Source organism: Drosophila subpulchrella, unplaced genomic scaffold (assembly GCF_014743375.2).
Source record: "Drosophila subpulchrella strain 33 F10 #4 breed RU33 unplaced genomic scaffold, RU_Dsub_v1.1 Primary Assembly Seq66, whole genome shotgun sequence".
In the NCBI taxonomy this organism is placed as follows: Eukaryota; Metazoa; Arthropoda; class Insecta; order Diptera; family Drosophilidae; genus Drosophila; species Drosophila subpulchrella.
The window spans coordinates 440,875-463,309 of record NW_023665702.1 but is presented as its reverse complement, the minus strand read 5'-3'; positions in this window follow the sequence as shown (position 1 = coordinate 463,309).

The following is a 22,435-nucleotide window of genomic DNA, read 5'->3' as shown; positions in this document are numbered from 1 at the left end:
AGATTTTTTTAAATTAATGAATAATTCTGTTTACGGAAAAACAATGGAAGATCCCGAGCGCAGGGTCGATATTAAGCTTATTAGTACATGGGAAGCTTCGGATAGCTCGAAGACTGGACGAAAAGCACATTGTGCCAAAGCTTTAATTTCAAAATCCAATTTTCATAGTGCAACTAAAATTAATGATAATTTGTATGCAATTCAAATGAAAGGATTGTCCGTTCTATTTAATAAGCCAATGTATTTAGGATTTGCAGTATTAGACTTATCGAAATAGAAAATGTATGATTTTCACTATCAATACATGAAGCCAAAGTTTCAGGAAAAGTTACTCTTAAATTATATGGATACCGATTCATTTATCTATACAATAAAAACTGAAGATTTTTATAAAGATATTCGTAATGATCTTGAAGCAAAATTTGATACATCAGACTATTCAGATGAAAGAATTAATCTATATAACTTCAAAAGAGTTAACAAAAAAAGTTTAGGGTTTTTTAAAGATGAGCTTAACGGTAAACTCATGACAGAATTTGTAGGTCTGTGCTCAAAGGTTTATTGTTATAAAATAGATCAAGTTGAATCTTCACATAATAAAGCAAAGGGAGTGAGTTCACGAAATCTTACAATTGAAGACTATAAAAACGTTTTATTAACTGGGGCCTCACTATATGGTAATAGAACAATGTTTAGATCAAAAGCACATAAAATAACTACAGTTAAAGTAAATAAAAAAATTCTTTGTGGCAAAGATAATAAAAGAAAACGTAATGTTAATGAAACACAATTTTTAGAGTTAAGTAACGAAGACCATGGTACGACATCAATAACACATTAGAGATTAATTGAAAAAGATATTTTAGAAAATGTTGAATGGTTAGAATCAAATTCATTTTGCTTGGGTGAGATGATACAAAATAATTATGTGAACGATGGAGAATCATTAGATAGTCTTAAATTTCAAAAGGAACATATTGAAAAAGAACCATTTTATAAATCAGTTGAATTGGAGATGTTTTATTATGATCGAGACTTTGGAAAATATAAATGAAAATGATTTTGAGTTTGTAAAAAGTGTTTTCATTATATTTAATTTTAGTTTAAGACATTGTACAAAAATATTAATATTAAACTTAATATAAGATAAGATAATATGTAAATAAAAATTAATTAAATAAATGATTTATTATACTACAAAATGTCTTCCTTGTTTATCCAGCTAGTCTTTGAAAACCCAAGCCACTTAACCAAAACTTTATTTCCTTTTCGCCTTACAATTTTTTCAACTAGGTATGTGTGGGGAAATCGTGTTTTTTTCAGTTCTTCTTTATAGAATCCGCCCTGAATCGGGCTACCATCTAAATCTTCAAGTAAGTATGTTTTAGGGTATGTATTCTTCACCTTTCTAATTTTAAAGATTTCAGTTGTATAGTTCGGTGTATACCCTTTCTCAAAGACATGTTTGTATTTACTGATACGAACGTGGTCCCCCTTACGGAATTTACTTGCAACAAATATTTTCAGGTGATTATACGATGTTTGTAATATTTGTTTTTCATTGGAAGAATTGACTTTACTTGGACTCATTTTTATTGTTCTATGCTCTCTATTATTATATTTATTAATTAATTGTTTATACATATCTATCCACTTATATTTTCCATTGAAACTAAACTCACGCCACATTAACTCTTTAAGAGTTCTATTGAAACGTTCAACTATTGATGCTTTTAGAGTACTGAAGGTTGAATAATGATTTATCCTATAACTTTTCATTAATACCTTAAATTTGGAATTAAAGAATTCAGTGCCATCATCAGTTTGCAGGTTTTTTGGTGTTCCATGACCCGATTTAAATATTCTCTCCATGGCTTGGGAAACATAATTTGCATTTTTTGATTTTAATGCCTCACCCCAAGCATATTTCGAAAATGTGTCTATAACAGTCAACAAGTATCGGTACCCATCATTAGATTTTGAAAAGGCTCCCATTTCAACCAAATCTGCTTGCCACAGATCGTTTATACCCCTTGTAATGACTCGTCTTCGTTGAAAGATTTTTCGAGATGGTCCGTGCAACTCATTTACGATTTCTCGCTTAATCATATTCTTCTAATAGGCTGAAAAGCGACACCTTCTAACTCAATTGTGGTTTTTTTCGGTAATGATACCGGTTTTGTTACATATTTAAATATATAGTCCTCAATGGTTTTAATCTTTTCCAGAATTTTAGCAAAAATTTGGTCAGCGCTGTCTGCCCTCTTATTATTCAATTTAATTTTATTTTCTAAGATTGAAATTTTTGTGAGTCGACGATTAACATTTTGAGTTATAATTTTCCTTAAATCTTCTCCCAACTTTCCGAGAATCTCATCAGTATATTGTTTCGTTGCTAGATCATTGTTGTCTAAAGGCTTAGATCCGTTTTTGATACGTTTATTTTGAGCATTTAGATTACCGTCCTCATCGATGAATAACCCCTCAGTAGAATTAACACGTCTTTTCAAATTTTCTGATCGTTCCTTATCAACAGAAAAATGTCCAAACTTGTCGACAGACATGATGTTTATAAATGTAAAACATATATGTCCTTCTTATTTATGCCCATTAAAATATAATCCTTTCTTCACGCAATTCCTCTAATATTGAAAAAATTTCGTTATTGTGGCTGGTGTTACCCGCTCCTTTTGATGCTACTAAAATTTCCAACCGTTCGACTAACTCATTTACATCATTCAAATATACATAGTTTGGATTTGATTTCTGAAGAGTCATGTAACCAAAACCTGTTTTTGAGCGAAGTGGAGTAGATGTTGTAGGACTGAAATCTTTATCTATCAACTTCTTAATAATATGGGTATATTTGTATGCTCGTGTACCCTTGATTCTGTTATTAGGTTTAAAGCCTACTCTATGTATATTCGTTTCTAAAATAATTTTTTTATACATTTTCAAGTCTTGATCATCATAGTTTTCAGGTTTACTAAGAAAAATTAGAGAGTACAGACCAGGAGTCAGATCACAACTCATTCCACTAGAAAATTTTATTTTATTATTTTTAATTTTTATTTCTTTATCTAGCAATGTTAATGAATTGCTTGCAGTTTTTTAGGTCCATAACCTTTATCTAACACATTTCCTCTGGTCAAATTACTGATATTAAAATCATAATTATAACTAGTGTTATTATCTTCTAGCTCTGCATCCACACCCATATCGGGTTGTTACTAAACAATTACTGTTTAGGGAACGCCATAATCTGTAATATTTATACACCATTTCCGAATAAAAAAAGATTCGATACATTTTCTTCATTATATTTAAAAAAGTGTATTTATTGTTATATTCTTAAAATCTCAATCTTTTTAATCATTACTGACTTATTTCTAAAAACAAATTGTCATTACTTTTATAAATATTAAATTTTCCATCAACCATTTCATTGATGATATCATCTTGAAGAGAGATGTACCTTTCCGGCATGTACAGGATGTGCTCCTCCAACTCGAGAGCAATAGATTCTCCAACCTTTGTTGTTTTGCGCTCCGCCTTGAGGATCGGGAATCTTACATTTTCAGGCATCCTTGTCTTCGATAGCAGTGTCTTTTTATTAAATTTATTGAACTCTTTAATTACAATATTCATCTGGTTTTCCTGATTCATGATGGTTGTTGAGGTTTTTAGACTTGGTACAGTTGTTCCACGTTGTATTTAGCTGTATTTTGATGTTTACTACCTGTATAGCAGTTGTTCAGTACTTGTTTCGTACTTGCTTACTACTTGTTTTAGCTGGTTAATAGCTTTTATTAGATGGTTATTATCTGTTTAGTAGCTGTTAACTGGTTGTTTACTAGTTGTTATAAGCTGGTCACCAGCTGTTTTGTGCTGTTATGAGCTGTTATAGTTTTTTTGTTAAGAATGATCAAAAATTCTTTTCCTCTAGATGACGTTCGATGTGAAGTAAAAACTTAGACTGTGAATTTGAACGCGTGCAGGTCCATTTTTTATACTATACAGAGTTCACACATACACGTACCCATACATTGATTTTCAACCCCCCAAATGTAAATTAACCATTTAAATATACCGGTTTTGACTCCACATCTTCTACGAAAGAAAGTAGAAAAGCGAGGCACAGGTGTCCACAGTTGTATGTATCAAAGTCTTGAACTCTATCGTAATTGTATTGTATTCTATGACCCAAGTATTTCACAACTTCTCTAGGTGGCTGAAGATTTCCAAAACTATCGAAATAATGTATATTATTTTTATTTTTATTATATCAACCCAATGTGTACCACTTGATCGTGAATTATCTAGGTTTACTATACCACACTCCCGACTTTTTGGTGCTTCTGGAAGTAGATCTCTCATAAACACTCCTCTAAAATGTGGGATATATTTCTTAGCAAAATGTATAATGTCTATATTTGATAGTGGTCTATTGGGTAGCAGAGAAATTAGTTTTTTCGCTTCTTAATTCCTTTCCCCTTACTGTAGGGCTTAAGAAAGAAACCATAACCCTTTCTATAGGGCTTGAGATATAATCCTTCTCCTACAGCAACACTTTCAATTTTCCTGTTGTGACGTTTTTTCTCCTCCATATCTTCTTTAGCCATTCTCGCATTGTTAATTGTTTTTGCAATTGCTGCACTACCACTTGCTAAACTACCAAGAGCGCTGAGGGCTGTCAAGATCGGCACGATTGGTAGAAAACCTCCAATTTTGGGTACATTAATAACACGAGGTACTTTAACATTTTTCTTAGAACCGATTGATTGATGAATTGATTTACGTGCAACTTTAATTGCACTCATAATGTCTAATGGTTTTTGTTTTTTTAATGTCTTAGTAGCAACATTAATAACAGTCGAAAGGTTTGTCTTCTTCATTTTATTCTTCAATATCTTTCTCTTTCCTTTCTTTTCCGTTTTATTCAATCCCATACCAAATTTTTTCTTGGCTTTCATTATATTTGTAACAAAGTATGCTGCTGCTTTTTCACCAAGACTGCTATCTGGTGCCTTGACACGCGACCAGGCTTTGTCAATTAATATGGAGTCTGCCCTATGTCGTTCACTCAATGCCTTGTTTTGAGAATATGCAATATCGTGCTCTTTGCAAGCTTCATCCAATGGGTTTATTCCTTGATCACCACGTTCCAACCGTTTCTGTAACTTTGTACCCGGTCCACAAAAATTATATCCCGGAATATGGGCTTCAAACGGTAATGTATTGATTTGCTTATCGACAAGACCACCACCGTGTTTACAATTAAAAATACGACTGATGCGATTATAAAAACGTTTCCCCATTTTATTGATGTTTAATCATCAAAGATTTCTCATTGAATGAGGTACATTAGATTAAAAGATACGTTTAATAAGTCAAAAACAAAAAATTTTAGTTAGAAATATTAACGATGAAAACGAGAAAAATCTACCGCCACGACATAGTGCTCTCTTACCGAACACAATAAGGGCTCTAATTGTTGGGTCTTCGAATTGTGGTAAAACTAATATTATGTTAAGTCTAATAGAGAGTCCTAATGGATTAAAATTCGAAAATGTTTATATATTTTCAAAAAGTTTATATCAACCTAAATATGAGTACTTGGAGAAATTAATCAAACCGATTAAAGGAATGGGATATCATACATTCTCCCATAGTGAGGGTGTACTAGACCCCAGTGAAGCTAAAAATAATTCCATTATGATATTCGATGACGTAGCTTGTGAAAAACAAGATAACATAAGATCTTATTTTTGTATGGGTCGACATAAAAATATCGACTCTTTTTATTTATGTCAAACGTATAGTCATATACCTAAACATCTGATTCGTGACAATGCCAACTTTATTATAATGTTTAAACAAGATGATTTAAATATGCGGCATATATATCGGGACCATATTAACACTGATATGAATTATGAAACATTTGAGAAAATATGTCAAAAATGTTGGAAGGACAAGCACGGATTCCTATTAATTAGCAAGGATAACGAAATGGATAACGGAAGATACAGAAAAGGATTTGATCAATTTATTATGATTTAAGGAGTAATTGCAATATAAAGCTTGGTTCGATACTTACAATGCCACAGTTTATCAAGAGATTTCAAGATGTCTAGATCACTTGCATTATCCTTGAATGGAAATAGTTCCATTATAAATACAAACTTTTTTCCACCTATCGAATTGAATGGTCGATATGAGTGTGCTCTTATCGATTTTAATATGTATAATTCGATTCCAAATATTGATGAAAAAATAACCTCTTCCACATCGGTGACAAGGTTATTACAATTCCAACTGGATCATATGAATTGAATGATATCACCGATTTCATTTACAATAAACTAAAAGACTATAACCTTGAAAATACATTTAAAATTCAAAGTAATAATAATACACTTTAAGTTGAAATAACTACCATGCGAGAGTCAGTTTACTTTAATAAGGAAAGATCGGTTGGACAACTGTTTGGTTTCCATCAAAAAGTACTAGAACCACATCCTACAAAAACCTATCGATCAGATCAGACCGTGAACATATTAAAAATTAATACAATTCGTTTGGAATGTAATATAATCAGCGGTTCATATGTAGATAATACACCGAATCATACATTACATGAGTTTGGAATTAATGTTCCGCCTGGGTATAAAATGACAGTGACACCACATAACCTAATTTATTTACCAATCAACTGTGACGAAATAAGCCCACTATCTATACGCATAGTTGATCAAAACGGTGATTTGGTGAATTTACGTGGTGAAAACGTTTCGATTCGCATGCACATTCGGTTAATAGAATGATTATTTATAATAAAAGACGTAGCTTAAGTCCTCAGCCAAGCATTACTAATTGTAAAGCTATAGAAAGAGGATCAACAGTAAAATGAAGCTCACTTACTTTGAAAAATAAAATATTTTTAAAGTCGTTAGGCTTGAAGCTTCGAGTATAATATAAAAGGTGGAAAGGAAAACAATGAACGAAATTTTAAATGTTCGAGAAAAGGTTTACTCAGATGAGAGTATTTCGAAGAAAGAGTTTCATACTTATTCATCGTATAATCAAACATTTAAACCAAACGATGAAATTCGAATTACTATTCAAAATCAAGACTTGTACGTGCTTCCTCACGAAAGTTATCTTAATTTTCAAGGAATTATTAGAAAAGATTCACCGAATGGACCTACAACTGATAATGTTACCACTTTTTTTAAAAATAATTGTATGGCTTACTTTTTGGATGAAATTAAATACGAAATAAATGGATGTGAGATTGATAAAACACGATTTGTCGGTATGACTCCAACCCTAAAAAATTATATATCTCTGGATAATCTTCAAAGTCGAAATCTATTAAATTCCGGATGGAGCAGTGGAGACGAAATTTCTACGGGACCCCACTTTAACTTTTCTGTACCATTAAAAAATTTGTTGGGATTTGCTGAGGATTATAAAAAAGTTTTGTTAAATTGTAAACACGAACTAGTGTTGATGCTAACTAAGAATCTTGGTGATGTGTTTGAACAAACCAGAAATGAACAAACTTTTAAGTTGGAAATGACGAATATAACCTGGAAAATTCCCCATGTAACTCCAAGCGATTTTGCAAAAATTAAGATGTACGATATTATTAAAAGTGGTGTAAACCTACCAATCGCATTCCGGAGTTGGGATTCATATGTTAACCCCAAATAGGGGTATGGAAATAAACACAGCTGGAATGTGAAATTGTCGGCTAACCGCGAAAATCAAAGATTTGCCATAATTGGATTTACACTAAATGGAGAACTTATCACAAATAACTTATCAAACTTGAAAGTTCACTTGAATTCTGAGTCATATCCATATGATAATCTGAATGTTGATTTTAGTAAGAATCAGTATGCACACCTATATGAAATGTATACAAGATTTCAATCTAGTTACTATAATCGTGAATCACAACCATTTTTGACCCCATTTAAATTGAAGGCCCCTATTATTGTGGTTGATCTTTCATATCAAAACGAATCAGTGAAAACTGGTCCTATTGATGTGAGAATTTTAATAGAACTGAAGACACCAAGTCATGAAAATACCCAAGCTTACTGTCTCCTCATACATGACCGTTTAGTTGAATATAACCCATTAAACGGACTAGTACAACGAGTTGTTTAACATTAGAAAAATGTTGAAAGATACTGTTTCGATTGATGTTCAAGGTTTCTTTGATAATAATAATAATTTTATTCTAAAGGAAGTCGGAATTGTATTCGAAAAAGAACCAGACTTGAATAATAGTTTTTTAATAGAACCACCATATGATTTTACTTTGCTAAATACAAAATCTCGAAAGACTGCAATTTGGTTAACCAATACACATCACAAAATTTTTTGGAACGATGGAGAAAATAGTTTTCCACAAGCTCGAAAGTATCTAAGGACAATTACAAGCGGAAAACAAATTATTTGTAAAGGTGTGGAAAAGAAACGATTTCTACAGAAGTTTTTTGGGAGTCGTCAGCTCATTAATATCGAGGAAATGGGCTGTCCGTCATTAAACAGGTTTAAAGGAAACCGGTTTCCCTATTGTGAAACACACCTTAAGGGCGGGGTTTGTGCTCTTAACAATGCATACATTATTTTGACATTTTTTAAAAGTAGCTCCAAAACAATAAAATAATTTTTATACATCATTTTAAAGTTGAGACTAGATGTGTAAAGACCTACAAGAAAATAAAAGTAACAAAATTAAATTTCATGAGGAAATTGACCAATTTATTGAAGAATTTAAAGGACAGATAATTGGTCAGCATTTTCAATATCTTCTAAACACAAAAACTATGTTCATGAATCGAGGTGGACATGATCTCAAAACTACGAATTATGGTGAACACTTTACATTTTGTAATCCAGAAATGACGTCGGAAACGTGCGCCTGCTTCTTCTATGCAAATCGCCGGAATCAAAGCAGAAAATTTATTTCTATATATGAGTGATTCTTTGTGAAACGTATCGAGATTTTCATTATGGTCTCAAAACGGTTTCATATTTTTATCACGATATTATACCATTTATACAGGATCTTAAAAATATTAAAAAAATTTATCCATTTGACAGAAGCAAAGATATGGCGGTGCCCTTTTTTTGTTAAGATTGTGTATAACTTTAAATTACATGGAGTAAAAAATAAAAAAAAATTCTCCTTAATTATTATTTTTGCCAACCTTTGAGATAAAAATAACTCCCATAACAGTTTCCAAGCAAATTATAGTCCAAACTTAAAAAAAAATTCAATCGTGGTTTTCTGCAAATCGGCATTTTTAAATTTTATAAAAAATTAGTATAATGTTCTAAACATAATTCTTGTTGAACCCTACAAATGTTGACGTGGGACCTCCATGGGTTTCCCCAGAATTAATTAAAACAGTTTATATTAAATCAAAATCAAAGCAGTCTTTTCTTGGTTTTACTATTAAATTATGTTGTAACAAACTGTTTTCGACCGTTTTACGCGCTACTTAAACGACGCGACCAGCCCAGACATATTGTACGTTCGTCCCACCAAATTTATGTTGCAAAATGCAAGATATCCGATTGGGACAAATCGGAAAACTTTATTGTTTGTCTTGGGCTGGAGTTTTGACCTCGTCAGCAAGTTGCGGTGGCTTACATCGCTTCTTTAAATGGGAGCCCACTTTCTCGTTTTATCTCATTTTAATATTCTTGTCAATGATCCGATAAAAACTTAATTCTATCAGCCCAAGACAAACAATAAAGTTTTCCGATTTGTCATAATCGGATATCTTGCATTTTGCAACATAAATTTGGTGGGACGAACGTACAATATGTCTGGGCTGGTCGCGTCGTTTAAGTAGCGCGTAAAACGGTCGAAAACAGTTTGTTACAACATAATTTAATAGTAATAACAAGAAAAGACTGCTTTGAATGAATGAATTAAGGAGAATTTTTTTTTATTTTTTACTCCATGTAATTTAAAGTTATACACAATCTTAACAAAAAAAGGGCACCGCCATATCTTTGCTTCTGTCAAATGGATAAATTTTTTTCATATTTTTAAAATCCTGTATAAATGGTATAATATCGTGATAAAAATATGAAACCGTTTTGAGACCATAATGAAAATCTCGATACGTTTCACAAAGAATCACTCATATAATAAAAACGTTCACAATACCAAAATAAATGAATAAATGTATTATTATGCTACAAAATACACTTCTGACTTTTTATTTCGAGTTAAATTTACAGGTATGGAGAATGGAAAATATTTCCTTGACTGAGATATGTCGGCTACTTGCGAGTTGTTGCGCGGTCGTGATTTCAACCCCTATTATGGGAACGTATTAGAGCTAGCAGTCAGCCATGAGGTCGTTGGCGTGAGGCCCATGATCTTGTCAATAAGCGTGCGCTTTCAGGCTTGTGCATGTGTCCCTTTTATTGCGCCTGTCAATGAGCGTGCGCCTTCAGGCTTGTGCATGTGCCCCTTTTATTGCGATCAGGTAATGGACAGGTGCGCATGTTCGGGTAGCTCTTGCTTGAATCCCTTATATGACATGTTTATGACCCATTTGTGGAAAGGAGAGAATCTTAGAGAATTTACCAGTTAAACGTTCGGGGGCGGAAACAAAAATGTGTGTTTGAAAATATTCCCCATCTGAGAATCATTAACTTGTGAGATTTATTTTATTGGGGTTCTTTTGAATTCTAAATTAATTTTACAATCATAAAAAATATTATTCCTCAACATGATCGGACATGTTCCTCTAAGATAACCATCTTTGAATACTTTGGGTGTGCGACCTTTCTCACGTGCACAGCAACACCTGTGATAATGAGGCAAAAGGGTACGTGATCACACCTTTCCCCAACATGATCGAATATGTTCCTCTAAGATAACAACCTTTGGATACTATGGTTGTGCGACCTTTCTCACGTGCACCTTTCTCACCTGACTATTAATTGCACATAATGAGGGGAAGGATACATGATCAATATTGTCACATGGGGATGTGGGGCCGATGGGGGCAATTAAGTATACTCTTTATAGACATGATCGTAACATTTTTATGAGTTCAAAGTCCATTAAAATCACTTAATTTATTGGATTATGCTAATTGTCCCAGAACCCGCATAGGTTAATGAGGGGGAGGGGGGCTTGGGGCCATTAATATGCTAATTGTCCCAGAACCCGTATTTCCCTACTACTTAAATGAGTATCACTAACAGTGTTATAACCATTTATAAAAATGGATCCTTCTTGGATTACATCAATTTTTTTACTATATTCCCTGATTTTATTACAAAGGGATTTTTCTCCATTTAGTAGCCTAGTAAAACAAGTACTTTCTGGGCTTAAAGTGCCATAATTATTAAATATACATAAATATATACATACATATACATAATATCTATTGTTACATTTAGCGACATGATTATCAATTAACAGTTTTCCATCATTGTGTGAGATGGATCTTGCGTTATACACTTCGCAACGGTTTGTTATAGTAGCTATTAAAAGCGGTTGCGGAGGTTTTTTAGGCGGTTTTAAATGTATTTTGTATGAGTTGTTTTTAATTGCAAGCGTATACTCATCCCATAATCAGTGTGTTTGGCATTCCACGGAACCCTCCCGTTTTATTGCATTTCAAATATTGTGACCCCTCGTTATCTTCTGAGAATGAGCAGGAGAAAGTGAACGTGTGTACCCACGAACCCAAATCTCACCCCCTACCCTCGAGTCCTTGCTCATGACTGCTTGTGCGCGAAGGTGTGGAATTTCAATTTTGTGAGTTTTGTTCAAAATGTGCAGTTTTTATTTTAGAACAGAGAAAATTAAACCATTGGAAAGAGCTTGAAAAATACTTTCCAATGACACCAAATTTTTTTTTTTTTTTTTAGTGAGGGGGTATACTTATTACGGTATCGACGGTCATCGTCGTTTTTTGCCTTTTTCAGTCGACTAGTGGGAAATTACGGTAGCATTTTTCAAGCCCTTTCCAATGGTATAAATGGAGATATGCAGGCAGCAAATGCGCCACCTACCGGCGGTAGACAGATTTACGCGTTGTGGGCGTTAGAGTGGGCGTGGCAAAGTTATTTTTAAATCAATCGATAGGTATTGATGAGGCTAATACATTTCAGTTAACATTTTTTATCTAGCATAAAAATTGTGGGCGCCACAGATTTGGGCGGTTTGTGGGCGTTAGAGTGGGCGTGGCATATTTGCGTAACAAACTTGCGCTGCGCTCAAGCCTACGGAATCTAAATCTGAAATCCCGGTTCTCTATCTTTGATATTTTCCGAGATATCCGCGTTCATATTTACGATTTTTTGAAGTTTGTGGGCGGTTTGTGGGCGTTATAGTGGGCGTGGCAAACTTTTTTTTGGGTCAATCGGTAGGTATTGATGAGAACAATACATTTCAGCTAAAATTTTTGTTCTAGCATCAAAACTGTAGGATCCACAGTTTTGTGCGGCTTGTGGGCGTTAGAGTGGGCGTGGCACTCTTTTGAAATAAACTTGCGCTGCGCAGGAATCTCAGGAATCTGCATGCCAAATCCCAGTATTGTAGCTCTTATAGTTTCCGAGATCTCAGCGTTCATACGGACAGACGGACAGACGGACATGGCTAGATCGACTCGGCTAGTGATTCTGATCAAGAATATATATACTTTATGGGGTCGGAAACGCTTCCTTCTGCCTGTTACATACTTTCCGACGAATCTAGTATACCCTTTTACTCTACGAGTAACGGGTATAAAAATGACACCACTCAAATTGCTCAGGATCAGTTCTTCAAATGCACCAGTACTGCATACCTATGGATCGAACCGTAGAATTTGTCGATTCGGAAAACGAGGTTGAGATTGAAAACCTGGAATTACCACCCACGCAAGATTCTGATCTTGAAATAATTGAAAACTCGGATCTGGACCTTGTGCAGGTTTCCGAAGCAGAAGATTCGGTTGATCGCCTCTTACAAAGCGTATTTCAACCGGCTGCATCGTCGACCCAAAATAGGAACCCAGGATTGGAGTCTCTTGAGTGGAGCCAGTTTCCATTAGGGACTACTACGCAGGCTTTTTTGGAATCCCTTATCACCCACGATGAAAGCGAAGGTGAATATCAGTGTGCACTGGAATTTCAATTGGACGACGACCATTCCAGGCCAGAAGAAGATGTTTTCCCTAACGACGACCACATCTTTGAAGAACTTATGGGACCTCAACCGCCACCGACTAACCATTATTTAACTTTGCTGGATGATGGAGATGACAGCGCGTTACAAGATGTTTTATTTGATATAGATTCTTAACTTTTAATTATAAATACACATTACATAAAGGAAAATAAAGTAAAAACTATTTTTTAAATTGAGATCTTATAATTGTTTTTTATTTATTGGACAATTTTTCTTTGGTTTAAAAAAACTTTTTAGCTCTGCGTTGTGAACCAACAGACGATGCATATTAAAGTCGTATCGCAACCAAATTTTCCGTACGGACAGAAATAACAATAATAAAAGGAAGATTTAGATTTCTGATAGGCGAAGTTGTGTATCTTTAAGGTATTCGCTTTTAGGCCGCTGCGAGTAGTAAAGGATTTTGTTTCTGAGCACAACTCGCAATGATACTTCACCATTTCGATGTTTTTAAAAATAAACTGACTTTTCTATAAAAAATGTATCTTATATAGCATCTGAGAGACAATTCTTATGCTATATACACTAACTTTATTTTAACGCGATTGAAAGATTTATATAAATATAAAAAGAGATAGACATACTGATATGTATTTCTGACTTTATTCTCAAGTATTACATAGTTTGAATAAGTATTTTGATATGTATAATAAAGACATATTGTTATCTCATTTACTCCACATGAATTGATAGAAATATATAGTTTTTGACGAGTATAAAAGACCATGTAATTTCGGGTTAAAGAATTAGTATACAACAGTTAGGTACTAGTGCACAACGAATCCAATCTTACGAGGATCAAAAATAATATGCATATAAATTAAAAGTAAATACATTATCAACTAATTCTGTTGAATTTGATAGGACTTCTTAGAGACCTTAAATGATGTGAAGCCTGTGATTGTCTTCACAAAAATTTAAAATCTATGTATTGGATTTGAGTATAAGATCACTGGGTGTAAGCTGAAAAAGACACCATATGGAACTAAAATAGCTGTTTGTGCCTAACCGAAGTAGACACCTGCAGGACGATCGCGTCGCGGCAATGGTAACGATGGTTACTGCAATGCCGGACCACAGGCGATGCTGAACTGCGCTGAGGTTGAGCTAACGTAGTTAGCTGCTAGTTGAGATAGTGTATTACGAGCCCTATTCCTAGAGGTAGGAAGTAGAACCGCGGAGTTATGAGGTGTGTTGATAACTGATTTATTCTTCATTTGATACCTGCTTATATTCTACTTAGAACACGGAAGCTTAGTGTAATGGTTAGTGAAAGAAGCTATATTCTAAAGTAGGTCAGGGAATTATGATTACGGTAGCAGTTGCGTAGTTGGCTCGGCTGACACCGCAAATGTGCTGACTGCATTGGCGGGTCAGCGTATCGTTGTGACGGTGAGATGGTGAGATGGTGAGTTAGTGAGACATATGATATAATATGCTGACCAGCAATTCTCATCTGCAGTGAGTGCTACTGAACGCCTGGTACTGTTCCCAATTTGGCTACTGCTTGATTTGATGGGTGTGGTCATGTTGAGTACCTTTGGGTACGAACATTCTCCCCCCCATTGAGGGGTACCCTCAATTAAAGGCGTGATGTCGGTCAGCCCTTGGCCGAATTGTATAGAAAGCACCTAACAAATCATTGACCACGGGGGATCTTCAATTGCGGCGGTTCCTGTTTGTGATTCAGGTCCTTCACATCTTCTTGATGCTGCTCAACACTCCCCTTTGCGATAAAATTTACATTACCGTGGGGACTGAAATTGTGCCCTCGTAGAATTTGATCATTTGGCACGTCTATGGTATGTGGACGTTCTGCAACAAAACTAAGATCTTTCTTGGTTAAGTTTAGAAATGTTGAACCAAAGTCAGCCTTCTTGTAGGTTTTGAATTGATGAGACGTCGGTTCTATATTCATCGGATTTTTATCTTTCGTTGGCTCATAAGCAGCGTTCGGTCCTGCAAAATCATCTCTGTTTTCTATTAGATTGGGGTTGATTTCCGTATCAGATGAGGTTTCTTTATTGAGATAACCTGTGATTACATAACCAAGCCTTGTGCCTTGTGCCAAAGGTTTATTAGGTCCTAGTTCAAGACATTCACTGGTAATTACACGAGAAAATACTTCAGCCCCTAAAGTTAGGTCAATGGGTCCTGGTTGCCGAAAGTCAGGATCTGCTAACGGCAGTCCCTCGGGAATATTAAGATCGGTTGTAATCGGTACTGACGGTTGGTCTGTAATGACTGTGGGCATAATAAATACCTCTAATAGTTTTTCAAACCCTGATGTACAGGATGAGAGCTTTAGTGTTGATCTAATTGCTGTTGATATCTGTCCTCCGATTCCAGATATTTCAATCGGTGACCTTTGTTTAAGAGATAGCAGATCTGCCATTCTCCTTGAAATAAGATTCACCTGTGATCCACCATCTATTATAGCGCGACATGTTTGTAATTGACCGTTTGGCCCTTGTAATGAGACCTTGGCGGTCGCGAGCAAAGTATATCCTCCTACGTGGTCGTAGCCTGCAACGGTTACTGCGCCGGCCACTGGATTGCTAGTCGGTCCTTGGTGTAACAGTGAATGATGCCGTTGCTGGCAGACTCGACAAGTGGTCGGTGATCCACAGTTTTCAACCTTATGAGCTGTAGACAAACAATTTGTGCATGCTCCTACTTGAATAATGGCTTGGCGCCGTGCTTTGGGGTCCATTTGCTGGATACGGCTACATGCTCTAAGATTATGTTGTCCTAGGTGACAAATCTTACAGCTTTCTTCGTTGTGAACTGACTGATGGCGGAGTGTTGCTGTAGGTTGAGCGCTTATTGTCTCCAGCATGCAAGCGCGCCGCTCAATAAACGTCAGTACACTCCATAACGTTGGAATTTCCGTTGGTGCATCCGCTGAATTTTCGAGAGCAGCTAGAGACTGCTGGTCTAGTTTTCTTCTGATAAGAAAACATAGGATTGGATCCCAGGATTTTGTGCTGATATCAAGGTTTTTAAGAGTACTCATTGAATTTTTTATAGTGTCATGCAAGGCCCTTAGTTGGCGCGAGGAGCCGTCTATAGGCTTATGGTCAATAATTTTTGCAATGGCGGCGAATACTAGTATTTTTCCGTTCTGGTACCTGGCCTTTAAACGCAACCAGGTGTCGTCATAGCCACCCTGTGAGAAGGCTGTGTCTGTCAAGACGTTTCTCGCTTCACCACGAAGCGAACTCTGTAGAATATGTAGTTTTTGACTGGCCGAATATGGTTTGTTATGTACCAATTCCACAAAGAGATCATGGAACCGTGGCCAGTCTAGATACTCGCCGTTGAAGTGCCAAGTTTAGGCTCATTGGCGCGTCGTTTTCTCGTAGCAGGTTCATTTCGTATTCCTCGTATAATGTGTGGAATTGGGCTAGCTCTGCTTCTGCCAGAGCTGCGGCCCCAGGTGTGCTATCCAATTCGTCGTGGGCTTGCCTTAGTAACGCCCAATGGAGATCCAGGTGCCTTTGTAGGGCTGGGGTGACAGTTGGGGCGTTCGAGGCTAATGTTAATGATGACTCCAATTCGTTGCATCTTCTCTGCAACTGTCGGATCACCGTGTCAATTGTGGAATCTCCTTTGACTTGATCTCTTGTTGTGATCTTGATGTTGGCCGAAGTTCGTCTGGGGGCCTTCGGAAGCCCGCTTCCAGTCGGCATGTTGTCCAGAAAGATATTCTGATATTTTTCGACCAGCTCCTTAAGTGCTACTAGTCGTGAAGAGTACTCACTTCCAGTGGGTAATGCCGCTTGTTGGACTTCTTCGTCTAAGTCGCAAAACTGCTGCCAGAGATCGTTTAACTGAGTTAGCTTACCGGAATAATAGCCGTCTCGGTGGCGTCGGTCGACAGAATCCTTGCCATAATTCTTAATGAGCTGTTGGATTTTCCCTTGCAGCTCGTTTTGGGTGTCTAGTAATCGATTGTGTAAATCGATTCTTGTGTGACTTGTTTCCTCAATGAATGAAGTAGACATATTGTGTGTCTTGGAAACACAGAATCTTGTGAAGCTGGATGAAGCTGAGTATCCTGTGAAGCTGGAAGAAGCTGAGTATCCTGTTAAGCTGGATGAAGCTGATGTTCCTGTGACGCTGGAAGAAGAAGCGAATCCTGTGAAGCTGGATTAAGCCGAGTTCCTGTGACGCTGGAAGAAGAAGCGTATCCTGTGAAGCTGGATGAAGCTGAAGTTCCTGTGACGCTGGAAGAAGAAGCGAATCCTGTGAAGCTGGATTAAGCTGAAGTTCCTGTGACGCTGGAAGAAGAAGCGTATCCTGTGAAGCTGGATGAAGCTGAAGTTCCTGTGACGCTGGAAGACGAAGCGTATCCTGTGAAGCTGGATGAAGCTGAAGTTCCTGTGACGCTGGAAGACGAAGCGTATCCTGTGAATCTGGATGAAGCTGAAGTTCCTGTGACGCTGGAAGAAGAAGCGTATCCTGTGAAGCTGGATAAAGCTGACGATCCTGTGACGCTGGATGACGAAGCGTATCCTGTGAAGCTGGATGAGCTAGGGTTTCCAAGGCGGGTGGATGTAGTGAACTTAACGGGTCTTCTCACCAGTCAGAGGTTCAGCTTTTGGTAGGAAGGGGGTTGCTGAAGTGTGATCCTTTGTTGGTAAAGGATCACGTCGGGGTCACCAATGTTTGTGCCTAACCGAAGTAGACACCTGCAGGACGATCGCGTCGCGGCAATGGTAACGATGGTTACTGCAATGCCGGACCACAGGCGATGCTGAACTGCGCTGAGGTTGAGCTAACGTGGTTAGCTGCTAGTTGAGATAGTGTATTACGAGTCCTATTCCTAGAGGTAGGAAGTAGAACCGCGGAGTTATGAGGTGTGTTGATAACTGATTTATTCTTCATTTGATACCTGCTTATATTCTACTTAGAACACGGAAGCTTAGTGTAATGGTTAGTGAAAGAAGCTATATTCTAAAGTAGGTCAGGGAATTATGATTACGGTAGCAGTTGCGTAGTTGGCTCGGCTGACACCGCAAATGTGCTGACTGCATTGGCGGGTCAGCGTATCGTTGTGACGGTGAGATGGTGAGATGGTGAGTTAGTGAGACATATGATATAATATGCTGACCAGCAATTCTCATCTGCAGTGAGTGCTACTGAACGCCTGGTACTGTTCCCAATTTGGCTACTGCTTGATTTGATGGGTGTGGTTATGTTGAGTACCTTTGGGTACGAACAATAGCTCTGTATTAAACTGAGAAGGACGACAAAGATTTTTGGATATTTCTACCTAAAAGTCATGTGAACAAATTTTCTACAAAGACACCATTTAGGAAATTAAATGAGAATGGAATAACTCATATGTTTTATAAAGGAAAAGATCTGAACAGATATAGTTGTGCTCAAATTGAATTTTTATCAGTAAATAAGTAAAGTAAATAAAATTCTTCAATATAAAGAGCTGAGTTTTTAAATCCAACAACAGTCTTAAATCAGTCTGAAAAAGAAATAGTTTTCCTTAAAAATGTACGCTCAACAGATTGAACTATTCTTTATGCAATTTGAAGGCATGCTTTTCGAGCAACACCTACAAAGGATGGAGTTCCTAAAAGCTACTTTGGAGGATTTAGAGGAGAAAGAGTTGATCCATTCGAAGTTTGGATTCCATTATAAGCTTTGCCCCTGGAGCGACGATGATGCCTCATCTGGACCAGACACATGCCAGTGTCATATGCTGCCTGCACTGAAAGAGGAAGCCCTTAGTTTAATGATTAAATATTATAAGTTAAACAAACGTATTGCTCCAAAACCATGAATAAAACGAATTAATTTTACTTAAATATATATGTTTTTTATTTTTTAAAATGGTTCTTAAACATTTTTATTATTAATTTATCATTAAATGAATAGTCGTTTTCTTGAATTTTCTTTAAAAAAAAATCTAGTCTTTTCTTTTTACTTTTAAAAAGACCATACAGCATACAATAATGTCCGCAAGTGTTGAAAAAGTATCCCTGAAGTTGTTGCTTACTAAAAAAAAATTTATAAGCGTTAGATTTTAAAAATTCTTTTTTCTGGGGATATTGACCGTATGAATCGAAAAGTTCTGCTGACCTACGACTATCAAAATAAAATGCAATCCAATGAGTTCCAGGTTGATCTGAAGTGTCGGTATTCGCAATTATAAGTGCGGGATACTTTAAAATAGTTTTTGGTAACCTGAAATGTGATTGTTAATATTTCTATTTGTGTTTTCATTTAGTTTTATTTTTTGGTTTTATTTGGAGCAGCAATGGTGCCGCTCCAACGATCGAAGAGTCTCTGATTTTTACAATATTCTTTAAGTCTAATTAAGGCTAAGTCTCGTAGCTGCGCTGCTCGCAGGCGGCGGCAGAGAGACGGCTATGTACCTATATACTTATGTATAAAGGAATGTACTTATATATATTGCTATGCGCTCTCGAGTGGAGGCGCGAGGGGTATGCATATGCTGTCCGTTCGTTGCAATTATGCCGACGCTAGCACTTTCTGTGTGCGGGCTAAGCCATAGCGATCGGTTCATATTTCGGCCACTTAGGGGACTTTAAAATATGTAAACTCTGCAACAAAGTGTTACAGTGCTTACCCTTTAAGTACTTTCAATACAGTGGGTATTCAATGTATGTGCATACTACATCTCCCTCCTTTTGAAAAATAACGTAATATAATGAAGTTATTTTTATAGTAAAAAATTTTTAATTAATACATTTTTTTTTTATTATTTTTTTTTGTATTTTGTTATTGGAATCAAAGAAAATGAAATTATTAAGAGAATATGTGTATTTATTTATCTATGTATGTGTGTCTTTGTATGGCCATACTAAGTGCAATTTATGAAATAAAGATTTTTAATCTATCCTTATGAACTGTTTGTTTCTTTTGTTTATTATTTGTTATTACTATGTTATCTCTATCTCCTATTTCCGTTACTATATACGGACCTGTATATTTTGGATCTAACTTATGACCTGTCTCGTTTTTTAATAAAACTTGGTCACCTACTGATATATCTATATCCCTTGCTTTATGATCGTATAGTAGTTTATTTCTATTCTTATTTGCTTCTAACATAACTCTAGCTCTTTTATAGGCTACTTCAAATCTATACTTACTCTCCTTAGCATAGTCATCTATATTATATAGTGCTTCTACACTATCTATGATATTAAAATGTTTTGGTAAATTACTTGTTTTACTGAATACTAGCTCATATGGACAATAAGTATGTGCCATAGAGGGGGTCGTGTTGAAACAAAAGACAAAATATTGAAGCCATACGTCCCAATCAGTTTTATCAACCGATATGTAAGATCGAATGTACTCATTGAAAGTTCTATGACTTCTTTCTATTGTTCCAACTGTCTGGTGGTGGTGTGCTGTGGATGTAATATTTTCAATATTTAAATATTTGCACAAATCGTCTATAATTGAATTCTTATATTCTGTTCCCATGTCCGTAATGAACGTCTTCATTGGACCGTACTTCAGGATAAAAGATTCAAATATTGCTTTAGCGACAGTATTAGCATTTTTATTCGGAACAGGTATGGCAACTAAATACTTAGTTAAATCACATATTAAAGTGACTGCATACTCATTGCCATTTTCTGATTTTGGTAGTGGACCAATAGTGTCCACTATCACTCTGTCGAAAGCATTTATTGGTGTGTCAGTAATTGTTAAAGGGGTCTTTGTGTGTTTAGTTATTTTGGCTTTCTGGCATTTTTGACATTTTCTTACGTACTCAGTTATATCTTTAGACATATTTTTCCAGTAATAGTGTCTTTTTACTTTGGCCAAAGTTTTTGATATGCCAGTATGACCTCCTTGAATTGGATCGTCATGAAATGTAGACAAAATTGCTTCTTTTTCTTTTAAATTTGTTATTTGGGTCACCGGGTTGAGTAGCGCTACTCTTAATGTTTTCAAGATTTTATTGCCCATTAATTTGAAATTATCTATTGAAGTATGTTCAAAGATATTTTCCCACGGTGCCACTTTGAGTTGGCTGATTTTATGTATACCGGCTTGCATTTCAAGCCTTTGGAAAAATTGATCTAAGTCAATAACTCCATTAGTATATAAATCGCTGACTTCATATCTTGCAGTAATTTTTTTGCCTTGTTTAAATAAACATAACGTATTTTTTATCTGCAAGGTCACTACTTTACGTACTTCATCATTGTTTATGACGTCGTATACGTTGGGCTTAGAAGCTTTATTTAAGAATTGCATAGGCAATTCTTGTTCTTGATTTTCCGCGCGGAATTTTTGTCTATTTTGATATCTAGTAGTGACTTTCAATATATTTCCAGTTATATTTTGTAGATCTTTGATGGTTATCCTTGATAACGCATCGGCTACATAATTATCTTTTCCCTTTAAATATTCGACTGTAAAGTCGTATTCTTCTAGTTCGAGCCTCATACGTGTCAGTTTAGAACTGGGATTGATCATTGAGAAAAGGTATGTTAAAGGTCTATGGTCTGTTTTTATTAAGAAATGTTTTCCATATATATATGGTCTAAAATGTAATATCGCCCAATGAATTGCAGCTAATTCCTGCTCAGTAGTACATTTGTTACTTTCACCTTTTGTAAATGCTCTTGATGCGTATGCAATGGGAAGTTGGAGACCATTGTGGTTTTGAGTTAAAACCGCTCCACATGCTTGCTTACTTGCATCTGTTATTATACAGAATTCTTTAGTGAAATCTGGATATTGTAGCAATGTAGGTTCCATAAGTTTTGTTTTTAAATATTGAAATGCATTTTCACACTCATCCGTCCATTTAAAAGGAACATTCTTTTTACATTATCTTGTTATGTGCCGTGAATAGTCGGCGAAATTTTTTATAAAACGTCTATAATAGTTACAGAATGCTACGAAACGTCTAGCACTGTCCGCGTCGTGCGGAACTGGGTAGTTCATAATGACATCGTATTTCTTGTCATCTGGAAGTATTCCTTTATCAGTGCATTTATGACCTAGAAAAGTCACTTCATGCATAAAAAATGAACATTTTTCTGGATGTAACTTTAGGTTGTATTTCCTACATTTCTCAAAAACATCCGTTAAGTTCTTAAGCATATGTTTTTCGGAACAACCAATTACAATTAAGTCATCCATATAAAGGAATGCTTGAGAAGGTTCTAGACCAGAGAACGCAATAGTCATCAT